Below are 12,630 nucleotides of genomic sequence, written 5' to 3' on the forward strand. Positions count from 1 at the left end.
GTGGAGTTCGGAAATAAAGTTTGTTCCTGCTTGAGTGGCTGGTGATTTGTGCCCAGCCAGACTGCGGCAACTGGGATTATAGGCATGTGCCACCTTGCCTGGTTCCTGATTGATTTTTAAGCTTTTTATAAAGTAAGGTTATTAACTATTTCTGTGATTCTGTCTTAGTATTTGAGAACATCTTTGTAGTCTGTCATTGGTCTTTCCATTGGCTGATAGCATCTTACGTCTTCTTTTTCTTTTTTGGTAATGGGCATGGAACCCAGGGGCACTTTACCACTAAGCCACACCCCCAGCCCTTTTTAAAAGTTTTTATTTTGAGACAAGGTGTCACTAATTTGCTTAGGGACCTTGCTGAGCTGCTGAGATTGATCAGGATCTTGGACTCCTCCTGCTTCAGCCTCCCAAGCCACTGGAATTACAGGAATGCATAACCAAGCTCGACATCTTTTTTCTTTTATACCTAAAGAAAATTCTTTCCCATTATTGTATCAATTACAGTTTCTATTTTCTATATTTTCTCCTTCCTCCCACCTCCAATTCAAATATGTTTTGTTGACTGTTAAAAAGTGGTTTGGAGAGCAGTAGTCTCAAGAGTGCTTATTATTCAAATGGGGGTTATTTAATAAATAACAGTACTGTTTCTAAAGAGATAATTCAGCGTGATACTTGTAAATCAAGAAATTTTCCATCCATTTCCCTTAAAGAATAAGAATGTCATTACTAGAGAAGTACCATAATTTGCTGAAAGGGGACAAATAGTGAAGGTTATCAAAGAAGCCTATTTCTTGAGATTGAATATTGCTGTATATCAACATCCTTTGGGAAATGAGCCTGCAGGAACTGCCTGTGGAGGCCCTGGCTTCTCTGGCTGTTTTTAAAGCTAAGCTGAATGGAGCTGTCATGTGGGGGCCTCACCTCCTTCTCCAACAATAGTTTCTTCATTAGTTACCTGGCCCTGTTGTCAGCCACACACAAGGGTAGATATGTTACATGCCATTTCCTCCAAGGTCTTTTTTTGTTTTTGTTTTTCTTGTACCAGGAATTAAACCCAGGGTGCTTAACCACTGAGCCACATCACCACCCCTTTCTATTCTTCATTTTGAGACAGAATCTCACTAAGTTGCTCAGGGCATCACTAAGTTGCTGAGGCTGGCTTTAAACTTGTGATACTCCTAACTCAGCCTCCAGAGCTGCTGGGATTACAGGTGTGCACCACCATGCCCAGCTCCAGGGTCTTGCAGCAGGTTGACCCTGATGGAAATCAGGTAACCTGCAGTCTCCTCCCTTGAACCTCAGCAGGCTAGCCGTGCAGTAAAAGCCATTATCAACTAAGATCCACGAGGTTCATTTCCAGTCAGGATCAGCTGACTTTTGGAAGACCAGCTGGAGTTAGTGTAGATGTTTTTTATCTGAAAATCATTTGTCTTATAATTCATTCCCTGAAGACTCCCAAAATAGCCAGAACTGACAAATTACGTTTTTGTTGTGGTCTTCTTTCCTTTCATAGGCCGAAGAATATTTTTGGCTCCACAGGAGAGGGCATCTTTGCAGCTCTGTTCCTGGTGCAGTTTCATCTCGGTGTTTCGAGTGTTCTTCTGGCCTCGGATATGGAATCCTACGCTTGCGCTGTGTGACAACTCTTCATTTCACCCAGGACTTATGAGTCAGTGTAGGTGAAGGTCAGGCAGAAGTTCTGCTCTCCAAAAAAGAAGATTAGGAGCAGAATAAGCCTAAGAAAAGCCATCTTGCCAGAGGCCTTTTAATGAAGAACTTTTGTGTTAATGTGAGGTGATTGGTGGCCCTGAGACCTTACTTTTAAAATTAATGAACATTTTGTTCAAGGAACATTTTCCAAGCCTGTCTTCTTAGTAAAATATAGATTATAATCCTTGTTCTACTTATAGATTTAGCAAATTTTTAACACACACCCTTAAAGGGTTGACTAGTGTCTTCCCTAAGAATCATGTCGATCCGGAAACTCAGAATGTGACCTTCTTTGAAAATACAGTCACTGCAGATGTAACTTAGGTACGGATGGCAATGAGAACCTACTGGATTGGGTGGACCCTAAGTGGGCCCTAAACCCAATGACAGTGCCTTTGTTAGATACAGGGGGGAAGAAAAGTAGCAACACAGAGAAGGTCAGGTCAAGATGGAAGCAGAGATTAGATTTAGGCTACCACTATCCAAAGAACTCCAGGAGTCACTGAAAGCTGGGCAGGGATAGATTTTTCCCTAAAATATTCAAAGAGGGTGTAGCCATATTGACACCTTTATTTCAGACCTCTGGCTTAATACAGGAGTGAAGGGAAAATAAATCTGTTGTTTTAAACAACCTAGGATGTGGTACTTTGTTATAGCAGGCCTAGGAACTAATTAATATAAGGGGGTAGGATTCATGGTTTCATTTACAAACTTAAATTCAATCCCTTTAAACAACTTAAGCTACAGTTTAAATACTTGATTACCTTTTAAAATACTTAATTATCTGATAAATCTTACAAGGTACTTAGATTCTTATAACTCCAATAAATACAATGTATTAATGTGGCAATTTTAAATTTTATTTCAATTTCAATGTTATAAACTCAGTAGGATTTTTCTCATATCTTTTAGTCAAAATCATGAGTTTAGATTTATTATTCAATTGTATGTTTTAGTTCAAATTCTCTTAAGCCTGACAAGTGTGTGTGTGTGTGTGTGTGTTTAAAAATCAATGTGAAAAATATTAATACCATGGACCTCATTCTCTTAAACATTTCTAGACTTTATTTTGAATTTTTCCAGAAATCAGCTGATTGAGGTCATAAAAGAAGCAGAACTATTGACCAGAACACTGACTGAATTCTTGACCAGTTGCACCTTCTAAGCCAAACTTTGTCACAGTCTACCATGGTTTACCATGGTTTTCTAATAGAGAAGATGGTTGTCATTTCCTTGGTTTTGCCTGATAGAATTACTTCCTCCTCCTATTAATTGAAACATTGCAAGCTCCACCCAGGACAGTACTCCACTTGACTGGGCTTTCCATTATTTGGTACTCGATATGTTTAAATATATTTCCAGCAAGGTCCAAGATAGTTTGCATTTAAGGGCATTCTGTATTCTCTTCACAATTTTCTTATCTCAAGGTCACAACGTCTACTAGATACCCAAACAATGTCTTCTTGGATGCTGTGTATCACCCTCGTAGCCTTGTTGGATTCTGTGATCTCCAATACTAAGATCATTCAAGTGTCATTTGTACTGAATGCCATTCAAAAAGGTTCAACAGCAGTGAACTTTAGAGGATTCTGTGGAATTGGTCTGAGATAAAGGACTAGAAAGACAGGCATCAGCAGCATGGCTGCCAGGGACGAGAGGTGGGGGAGAGACTAAGAAAATCTAGTTCCTTGTGATGTGGTGGGGATGACAGAGCTCATAACTAATAACACAGCCAGTAATAAGATGGAATTCACACAGACTTCAAGATTATATTGCAACTGTTTGCTGGAACTGAGAAGTCCATAACATAACTGGCTTCTTTTGAGCTAGAGTTGGATTGGTCATGCTACAAAGTGAATCGTCACCCAGACCCTTCTTTTCTTCCTCCACTATGGTCTTTGGGTACAAATGGAGTGATCTCATTCTCCTGCCTCTGCCCTCCTCACTGTGTTCTCGCACATCTCCCCCAGTTTTGGAACACTCTTTTCTTTGGCTCCAGAATCCAGATGGCATCCAGACTGTCCAGTCCCCAGAGAACATTACCTAACTTTTGTCTTGAGGGAGAACACTGCTTTCCTCCTGGAAGTTTTTTTGTGTTTCTTTTAGTTATCACTCTTTCTCTGAACCTCCATGCAGAAACAATCATGCCTCTCTTCAAACATTTCTGCATTAGCACAGGTAGGTGCTTTTTGGGGGCACATAATATCCAAACCATAACACCTCTCTTCCCATTTTAGGGTTCCATTTAATCATCTGAGCTTATGGCTCATGTTCCTTTAGCAATATTCTAAAGGGGTCTGGTGCATTTCCTTGAGGTTGGCTCAGAGAACTGGGATTGTCAAACATCTGTGTCTCAGACACCATCACAGGAAGGCCTGGGAGACCCACTCAGCCAGTATCAGCCAGAGAAATCCACACGGTGGAGAAGTGGATTTAGGGGCTGCCTTTGAATTTGTGATCCACCTGTCTCAGCCTCAGGAGCTGCTGGGATCATAGGTGCGTGCCACCACACCTTACTAATTTCTTGGTTTTGATCTGGGATGCAGAACCTAAAACACACATTTTTAACTAGATTCCAGGTGATGATGCTGATGCCGGTCAAGAGATTCTATTCTGAGTGCCACAGGAATAACGTTAGTTCTCTGCAGCAAGCACATAAATACAGGTGCGACTGTGAATCAAAAAATTTACTTCCTTCATACTCTCACCACATGGGTGAGGCATGACTGGGGATAGCTGGCAGGGGAGCAACTGGATCCATCCAACATACCCTAACACCACCAACCTGAAATAGCATGGCTTGCACAGTGGAAACTGCCTCTCTGTGTGGACAGAGACAGGGACAGCTTGACATGATTTTGTCAGGAAGCCACCATACATGTTTAAAATTGAAGACAGAGATCCCTTGTTCTAGAACCCGACTGAAAAGTGACTGTGTGTGTCTTATTAAGCAGAGTTATCATGTGGCTTTCTGTGCTCTGGAGCTGTGAAGATTAATTATTTTTTGTTATTGATAGCATTTCTATTTTGATGAGGGAAGATGTGATTACCTGTGGATTTATACCTCTAGGTGGTCTGACTCACATTTCTGAACTTCTGCAAGAGCAGTTAGCAGCAAACCAAGGTTGCTGATATTTTAAAATAGCAAATCAACAATATTTTTTTCCTTTGAAATTGAGAAAAAAAAACCCATTACAGAGAGCTAGAAAAATAAAGGAAAGGGCATAATTTTTCCCTCTGATATAATCTTTTCTTATATATATATATTTTACTGGTTCTAATTGGTGTCTCCTGATATAATCTTAATCTGTGTTGTTTTTGTCTCTTCGGTCTTTGGTGCTACAATACTCAATTTAGTTATAAATAGAGTTCACATAATTTTGAAATCTACTTCCCTAGTTAATTCAGATCACAAATTATGCTTCTACATAATTTTTATATATCATCATTTTACTACTAACATTTCTGTATTATCTTCTATTATCATTTATAAAGAATGCGTACATTTAAAATGATTATGTCTGAATTTAATTAGCAGGGAAATCCCTGTTTTGAGCACTGCAATTGCTTTGATTTTTGAAACAATAAAAACCAGAGCAAGGCACAGGTTAACTGAAACCTAATGATATACATTTCTTTGGAGGTAGTAGTGGTCTCTGCCAATAAAACTATTAGCATTTGTTCTGGGCTGGTGAGTGTGGTTGATGACAACGTGGTACTCGTTGAGACTAAGGTACCAGTGGTTCTAACAAAAACAAAACAAAACAAAACAACAACAAAAAAAATACAAATAACATGTTCACCTGACCAGAATGGAATTACCACTCAAAACATTTACCAGTTGTTATTGCTTGAAACTGTAATGTATCCTACAGCCCCATATGTTAAAATCTTGGTCCTCAGCATGGTGCTATTGGAGGTGGTAGACACTTTAAGAGGTGGAGCCTAGTGGGAGATCTTTAGGTCATTGGGAGTGTCCTGACTATGGGACCTTGGCCCCTTTCTCTCTCTCTCTTGCTTCCCAGCCATGATGTGAGCAGTTTTGCTCTCCATGTGCTCCCTATAATGATAAACTATTTGTCACAGGTCCCAAAGCAACAAAGCCAAAGAAACCCTCAAAGCTGCAAATCCAAATAAACCTTTTCTTTAGTTATTTATTATTTTAAATTGATTGATTAATTTTTTTTATTATATTAAGGATTGAACCCAGGGCCTCATGCATGCTAAGCTAGTGGTCTACCACTTAGCTGTATTGCAACCCCCTTTTTTAAAATTATATTTTGAGACAGGGGTTTCACTACATTGCCCAGGCTGGCCTCCAATTTGGGATCTTCCTGCTTCAGACTCTCAAGTAGGTGGGATTATAGGTGTGCACCTCCACACCTAACAACCCTCTCTCTCTTTATAAGTATTTGTTTTATTTACAGAGAGATGATTAATATAGAAAAATGGTACTGAGAAGAAGGGTTGTTATTGCAACTGCACTTGAAAATGTAGAAAAGCTTTTGGAATTAGTTTGCAGGAGGAGTTTGGACAGATTTGGAGAAGCAGTGTAGAAAAAATCTAGATGCTGTAGATGCAGCTTAACAGGCAATTCTGGTGTGAGCTCAGGAGACCATAAGGCTGATAAGAATGGGGGCAGTAAAGGCTATGCTGATGAAGTTTCAGAAGGAAATAATTGGAAATTGGACTAGACCATGGATGTAATCATCGTTGCTACATCATGGCAAAGAATTTGGATGCATTTTGTTCATTTCCTGAGACTTCATAGGAGGAAATTTCAAGGCAGCAAAGCATTCAGACAGGCATAGATATCACTGGCTGCTTTTAGGCAAATTTACAGTGAGAATCAGGAGCAAAGAGGAGCAGAGCAGAAAGATTTGAAAAATATGCTGCGTGGCTAGAAAAGGAGCACAACTTAAGGTGCAACCAAAGAGGATGCAGAGATTAGCACTGTTAAAAAGAAGCCAAGTGCTTTGCCCTGGGAAAATAGAAAAGATACCTTGAGGGCATCTCAGGAATTGGTACTGCCTTAGCCATCTCAGGCTCAGAGATATAGCAATGCATATTTTTTTCTAAGACTTTTCAGGACAGAGTCCTTTAAGAAGAGAACCCAGTGGTGCCCTGTTTACCCAATACCATCTAGGAAATTGTTTCCCATGTTCAGCCAGTGAGACATTCAGAGGAAGCTATGGCTCAAGTGAACCCGGGTACAACTTGTTCTGGGGTAGTCCATGACATCACCCACTGACATATTTCATGTGTTAATATTTTTCCAGGCATGCAAGGATTTCCACTAAGATTTCAAAGGAAGTCCTGGATGAAGTCCTGGATGTTTCAGGTTTCAAGTCCATGAACGCAGCATCTTCCAAGGAAAGCTGTAGGCAGCATGCAAAGCGAGAGAGAGAGAGAGAGAGAGAGAGAGAGAGAGAGAGAGAGAGAGAGAGAGAGAGAGAAACCATGTGGTCAGCAACCAGCAAAGTTGTAGGGGAAGAATGCCTAAGTCCTAGGAGCCAACATCCCTATCACTACATGCCTTAGATGTTGGACACAGAGCTTTAGGATTCAATGTTTGTCCTGCTGTGTTTTAGTTTTGCTTTAGACCAATCCTGTCTTGCTATTTTCCTATTCCTTTTGAGTAAGAATATATATCCTGCACATGTTCCATTATTGTTATTTTGGAAATATGTATTATTATTATTATTATTATTATTTTATTTTTGCAGGGTTTACAGCTGCATTTGCCTTGAGTCTTAGCGAAGACTTTGGACTTTTGAGATATGCTGGAGTAATCAAGACTCTGGGGACTCTTGGAGTTGGATTGAATGCATTTTGCATTGTTAGATGGACACATACTTTGGGAAGTCACAGTCTGCCAAAGGCCCATGTGTTAAGGGCTTGGTCCGTAATTGGTGCTGTTGGGAGGTGGTGGAACCCTTACGAGGTGGATCATATGGGAGGTTTTTCAACCATTGGAGGTGTGCAATCAAGGGTGATTGTTGGCCCCTTCACCAATTTTTTTCTTCCCAGCCATGAGTTGTGCGGATCATATGCTCCTTGCCATGTTATATTGCCTTGGCATAGACCCCAAAGAAATGGGGCCAATTGATCATGGATAGACTGGAACCTACAAAACTGTGAGCCAAACTAAGTCTTTTCTCCTTCTAATCTGACTATCTGAGGTATTTGTTATACCTATGGAAAGCTAACATACCAATGCATGTCACTGGGCTATGAGGTAGGGATGTATCCAGTCATTACTAATAAAGAATAAAACTTTACATGGTTGTTATTTCTGGTGATATGAACTTCATTTTCCTAGGAAGAACCTTATTTATAATAACATTGGAAAATAGCTGAAACTTCATTTAGTCCTCAATCTCGTAAAAGATGTTTTCCCAAAAGTCAAGAGGCTAAAACTTTTCAAGACATTTCATGACAGGGGAATGACAGAATGAAGTTTTAATATCATCTATGGGGAAAATTCCCCTATGTTTAATTGGCTGTTATTTCTTGAGGACTAAAGTACCTGCATACTAACACATCTTTTGAGTCTGCTCTTCACTACAGAACCATTTTGAAGAAACTTACCTAAGATTCCAGGATCCACTGTTTGAAATGAATCACTAGCATTAATTTTACTTCAGTTGGTTTGAAATTATAGATTCACAACTGATGTTGTGATTACCAATTTAAACTCTTTATACCTCATCTCTCAAATGGGGATAATAATGGCACCCACATCTCAGAGCTAATTATATGAGCTTAATATAAGAAAGTGCTCAGAATAGCCTTTAAACTAGTAAAACTATATAATGTTAGCTACAAATTGAGCATCCCTAATGGACATCCAAAATCTAAAACTCTTTGAATCTGAACATGATACCATAAGTGGAAAATTTCACAAATGACATTATGTTGTAGTCAAAATGCAGAACATGAAAATATTGTCTCTCTTTAATCTCTGTGTATAAGTTATATATGAAACATAAGTGAATTTTATGTTTAGACTGGGGTCCCATTTCTAAGATATCTGACTATATATATATGTATGCAAGTATTCCAAAATTTGAAAAAAATACAAAAATTTGAAATATTTCTGGTTCCAAGAATCATACTCAACTTGCGCTAATTCTTCTTGAGGCTTTTAACCGGGAGCACATATTTTCTGTGAACCAACATATCTCCAGTGCTATAGTATGGCTCTGGCAAACAGTGGGTGCTCAGTAAAGATTTACGAGTGACTTAATAACAGTTGAATGAATGCATAGAGTCACTGACTTTGCCTTGCCTTCTTGCCCTGTTTATTTTTGTTTTCCTTAAACTCTGTAATTTAGCAGCTGGCTGTTTATGCTTATAACTCAAACACAAAATGCTCAGTAGGTTCTAGAGGGAGAAAAGCAATGTCTTGTAACTGCCACAGATGAGATGCTGAAAGCTCATTTCCGCATTAGCTTTAAAATCAATGAAAATTCCCCAGAACATTATTTTTGGATTTTTAGATATTGAGAAGATTGACTGTAAATCTATAATTTTCACAGCCATGCTCTTCAAAATATCCTTAACTTCTACAATTGAAGAATGAAAATAAAACTAGAACACATCTGTGTTCGTATAGGATATCCTTTGCATTTAGGAGTTCTCCAGCCAGTAGTTCAGCTAATTTTCTGTGAAAATTTATGATTCCCTTCTCAGAGGTAACTTTTTGGTCCTCTTGCATTGCAGACGTACCTGCCAGGTGAAGAAAGGCAGGTCAGTGGTTGGACGTGCACCTGCTCAGCAGTCCGATTCTACCGAGTTCCAAACAGTTCCACTGCAGCCTAGAGGTTTAGATTGAGGTGTACTTTCCCAGAAAGACAATGTTAGGAATTTCTTCCATAACAACTCCAAGGAACCCTATTAAACTTCCTATCCATGAAGGGTAATTGGATATGTACAGCACTAGAATCCAGCTACTATTTGTAATCATCTTTCTATGAAATGTTTTTAGATTCTCAAGTTAGGAATGTATCTTTCTTAAAAATGAAATTAAGCACTATGATTCTTTGCACTCTATTCGCTCTCTTTGAAAGTGATGGTGCTGCTGCCAGTCTTCACCTAAGCAGAAGAAGGCTTCTGCAGAAAGACAAAAGATGAGAATTGGAGGTCAGAGGGCACCAAGAGCTCTGGGAGATCAGAGCCATCTGTAAGGTAACCTCTGAACTTAGCCTGGCTCTTTGGAGGCTCCCTGCATTTGATCTATAGCATTCTATGAACTATGCTGCTGTTATCCTTTATTTCCAATTAGAGCATGAACTTATTAAAAGGATGAGTTCTTGGCAGATTAATCCCCGATTATCACTTTACCACAATGCCTGTCATATACTAGGGCCCATCTAATTGTTGAAATGAAATCCCTCCAGTTTTTAACCCTTCCTGACCTGTTAAGAAGAATTATAGAATTTTATACTTTCTTCCCTGCCTCTCTTGTCACTCAAATAAGAACTTAGAATTTTGGGATGTGTTTTGTGATTTTCATTGCAAAAAAAAAAAAAAAGCAAAATTAACATAGGATATCTATTTCCCTTCAGACTCTATAGAGAGTGATACGCCAAATCTGATAGGTAGAAAACTGGCCTATATAATTGTTTCATTGTGCTGGGCTGGGTGAACCTGCTCCTATAGGGGAGGGTCAGCCTTACCTGGGGATTTCAGGAGCCCGTGGATGATTGTACCATAGACCATCCAGTCTAATGTCTCTAAGTGGTAGAGACCTGTAGGTTTCCAGTGTGCCCTAACATCAGACTGTGTACTTTTTGCCTTGATTTATCAGAGATTTTTTTCTGTCTTTTCAGTTATTACCCCAACTTTTATTTCCGAATTTGAATTGCCTGACTAGAACTCAGTTTCTTGACCAACACAATGGAGGTAGGTCTTTAAGAACCAATAAACAAAACAAAGCAACTTTGTTTTCAGAGGGAAATCATGGGAAATGGTGTACTGGTGAACTGGCTCTCTGGAAAGAAAAATATCTGAATTGTAGTACCTAGCAGTTTTTGAGGTGTAAATCCTCCTACCTTTCTGAACTAATAGCTTAACAATCAACTTTAAAATTTTTATAAATTTAACAACATGTTCTTGCAAGCAAGGTAATAGAAGCTAGTGCTTAGCATCCAACAGATGTCTAGCAATTAGGAAGAGAAAGATCCTCCAAGTGACTGTGTCTTCTATTCCCATTTCATCCTGGCCTGATCTCAGTTGAAGGACACCAGCTAATCTAGAAAAGCAATGAGAAGGAAAAAGAACAGTTGTGAGTTCTGGTGGTCAATAGCAATGTCTTGCCAGTTGAGAAGGCAAACACAGTATGCATGCATAAGTGAAGAAGATTGATGGTGATGAGAGCAGATTTTGAGGGAGATAGACCTTTATTTTACTCTCAGAAAAATTACTTGAGAAATAAACATGGAGCACCAACGACTCCGGATTAAATGTGTCTATCTCCCCTGTACAGTGTGTCCACTGAAGGCTTACTTGGGTGATAATTTCTACTTACAATGTGTAAACAGGCCAGAAGATAGAATAATTGCAGAAATATTTACATTATGTTCTGTAGGTATGATTACCCCTCACTTTCACTTTGTGCAAATACAACCCTCTGGAAATATACAACATGAAAGCTTTGTGTGTAAAATGTGTTGCAGAATTAAGCTTACTGGTTATATACACTTTGGTGTCAATCATTTGATTGATTTTCTCACTTCAATGTTTTTAAGCTTGGTGGAATGGAGTTTTGATTGATGGACTAGCTTTTAGAGGACAAATCACTCTTGCTCTGTATTGACTCCCATCTTAAAAAAACTTTCAAGACAAACCTTTTTTTTTTTTAGAGTAAGTTGAGATACATAGAATAATGGTAAAGGTAGTACAGACAGTTTCCACGTACTGCACATTTTGCTTCCCTGTTAATAGCACTGTGTTAGCCAGCTTTTTATCACTGTGACCAAAAGACCTCACAAGAGCAACTCAGAAGAGTCATCTATTTTGGCTCATGGTTTCAGAGGTTCGGTCCCTGGTCAGCCAACTCCATTGCTCTGCACCCAAGGTTAGGCAGAGCATCACTGTGGAAGGATGTGGCAGAGAAAAGCATCTTGATTCATGGCAGCCAGGAAGGAGAGAGAGAGGGTGGGGAGAGAGAGATACCACACTTAGGAACCAGGAACAAAATATAATCCCAAGAACATGCCCCCAGTGACCTATTTCCTCTAGCCATGACCCACCTGCCTATAGTTACCACCCAGTAGTTCATTCAAATCATTAATCCATTAAATGGATTCATCCACAGATGAGCTCTCTTAATGTAATCATTCCACCTCTGAACATTGCTACATTGGGATCACAATTCCAACACATGAACTTTTAGGGTAACTTTTCACATCCAAACTATAACAAACACTTTGTATTACTATGGTACATTTACCACAATTAATGAACCAATGTTAATAGGCTATTATTAAGCACATGCTTTTGATATTTTTTCTATGTTTTAATCTAGTGCCTTTTTTTTTCTGTTCCAGAGACTCACCCAGGAAACCATTGCATTCATTCAATAAGCCTCCTTAGGCTTATTGAATGTTGACTGTGACCATTGCTTGTTTTTGGTGACGTTGACGGTTTTGAGAAGTACTCACCAGGCATTTTGTAGAAAGTCTCTCAACTGAAATGTTTCTGATGTTCTCTTCACAAGTAGGATGAGATTATGGGTTTTAGAAGAGAAATGATAGAGGTAAATGCCATTTTTATCACATCATATCACAGGGACAGATCTATCTTGCTCTGTATTGACTGTAATGACCATCAACATTATTTATTACTGCTGAGGTCAACCTTGATCACCTGGCTGAGGAGGTATTTAGTTTCTCCATTGTAATGTTACTGTTTGTTTTG

General features: G+C 39.1%; 1 long non-coding RNA gene across 1 annotated transcript; it reads right to left on the reverse strand.

The window, feature by feature from the left end:
• Positions 1-299: 299 nt before the first annotated feature.
• Positions 300-1,599, reverse strand: LOC144375902 (uncharacterized). Its single transcript, XR_013435753.1, has 2 exons — positions 1,480-1,599; positions 300-463 (listed from the first exon to the last, which is right to left on the reverse strand). It is a non-coding gene; the product is annotated as an uncharacterized LOC144375902 (long non-coding RNA).
• Between the last annotated feature and the right edge of the window lie 11,031 nt (positions 1,600-12,630).

The sequence above is a fragment of the Ictidomys tridecemlineatus genome, chromosome 3, assembly GCF_052094955.1.
Source record: "Ictidomys tridecemlineatus isolate mIctTri1 chromosome 3, mIctTri1.hap1, whole genome shotgun sequence".
Classification (NCBI taxonomy): Eukaryota; Metazoa; Chordata; class Mammalia; order Rodentia; family Sciuridae; genus Ictidomys; species Ictidomys tridecemlineatus.